Raw genomic sequence first — 2266 nt, 5'->3', positions numbered from 1 at the left:
ATTCATCTATTGAAGGGCATCTAGGTTGGTCCCACAATTTAGCTATTGTGAATTGTGCTGCTATAAACATTGATGTCCCTGTAGTATGCTGTTTTTAAGTCCTTTGGATATAAACTGAGGAATGGGATAGCTGGGACAAATGGTGATTTTATTCCCAATTTTCCAAGAAATCTCCATACTGCTTTCCATATTGGCTGCACCAATTTGCAGTCCCACCAGCAATGTATGACCTTTTTCCCCACATCCTCGACAACACTTATTGTTGTTTGTATGCATAATAGTTGCCATTCTGACTGGAGTGAGATCTTAGAGTGGTTTTGATTTGCAATACTCTAATTGCTAGTGATGATGAACATTTTTTCATGTGTTTGTTGATTGATTATATATTATCTTCTAAGAAGTGTCTCTTCAGGTCCTTGGCCCATTTATTGATTGGGTTATTTGTTTGTTTGTTTGTTTGTTTTTTGGTGTCTAGCTTTTTGAGTTTTTATATACCCTAGTGATTAGTGCTCTATCTGATGTGTGAGGGGTAAAGATTTGCTCTCAAGATGTAGGCTTTCTATTCACCTCCCAGATTGTTTCTTTTGCTGAGAAGAAACTTTTTAGTTTGACTCCATCCCATTTATTGATTCTCGATTTTAATTCTTATGCCACAGTAGTCTTATTAAGGAAGTTGGGGCCTAGTCCCACATGATGAAGATTAGAACCTACTTTTTCTTCTATTAGATGCAGGGTCTCTGGTTTTATTCCTAAGTCCTTGATCCATTTTGAGTTGAGTTTTGTGCATGGTGAAAGATAGGAGTTTAATTTCATTTTGTTGCATATGGATTTCCAGATTTCCCAGAACCATTTGTTGAAGAGGTTGTCTTCTCTCCAATGCATGTTCTTGGCACCTTTGTCTAATATAAAATAATTGTAGGTTTGTGGGTTAGTCTCTGTGTCCTCTATTCTGTACCATGTGTCTACCAGTCTGTTTTGTGCTAATGCAATGCTGTTTTTGTTACTATTGCTCTGTAGTATAGTTTAAGGTCTGGTATAGCAATGGTAGACTTCACTTTTCCTGCTAAAGATTGCTTTAGCTATTCTGGGTTTCTTATTTTTCCAGAAGAATTTCATGATTTCTTTTTCTATTTCTATGAGGAATGTTTATGGAATTTTGATTGGAATTGCATTAAATCTGTATAGTGCTTTTGGACGTATGGTCATTTTGCTATAATATTAATTCTGCCCATCCAAGACCAAGGTAGATCTTTCCATCTTCTAAGATCTTCTTTGTTTTCTTTCTTTAGGGTTCTGGAATTTTTATCATATAGAATTTTCACCTCTTTTGTTAAGTTGATTCCCAATTATTTTATTAATTTTTTTGAGGTTACTGTAAATGGGGTAGTTTTTCTTGTTTCCCTTTCTGAGGATTTGTCACTGATAAACAGAAATGTCTGATTTATGGGTGTTGATGTTATATCCTGCTAATTTGCTGAATTCATTTACTACTTCTAGAAGTTTTCTCGTGGAACCTTTAAGGTCTTCCAGGTATAGAATCATATCATCAGCAAATGTTGAGAGCCACAGCCAAAGTGGCCCCAGCAAACTTCCAGCTGATTGGCTCACAGCGACCCCAGCAAACTTCCAGCTGATTGGCTCACCACAGCCCCAGCAAACTTCCAGCTTCCAGCTGATTGGCTTCTCTATGGTGATGCTCATTGGGCTGTTTCCCTGCCCTTTCAGACCACAGAGCTGCTCATTGGGGGACTCTTTTGGCTCTGCCCATGTGACCCAGCCAATCTGCCTAAAGAGTGGGAGGAGTGGGGGTTGAGAGGCTCACCGGAAGCCGGTGGTGGCTCTGAGGGAATTTCTGAAGAGCTCGTGGTGACATGTGTGTTCTAAAAATAAAGTTCGTTTCTGCTTGACAAGTGGCTAGTGAATTGTGCCCAGCCAGACTGCCGCAAGCAAATAGTGCCAATTTGTGTTCTTTTTTCCTATGTGTATTCCTTTAATTTCTTTTATCTGTCTAATTGCTCTGGCCAGTGTTTCAAGAACTATGTTAAATAGAAGTGATGTAAGAGGTCATCCCTGTCTTGTTCCAGTTTTAGGGGGGATGCCTTCAATTTGTCTCCATTTAGAATGATGTTGGCCTGGGGCTTAGCATAGACAGCTTTTATGATTGTTAGACCAAGATGCAAGAAAAGACCACTGACTCCAATTAAAATCAAATTAAAGCAAGCTTATTATTTCGCCCAGCCAGGATGTCTTGCCCATCAAAATCGTG

Source organism: Callospermophilus lateralis, chromosome 6 (genome assembly GCF_048772815.1).
Source record: "Callospermophilus lateralis isolate mCalLat2 chromosome 6, mCalLat2.hap1, whole genome shotgun sequence".
Classification (NCBI taxonomy): Eukaryota; Metazoa; Chordata; class Mammalia; order Rodentia; family Sciuridae; genus Callospermophilus; species Callospermophilus lateralis.
This window is presented reverse-complemented; position numbering follows the sequence as displayed.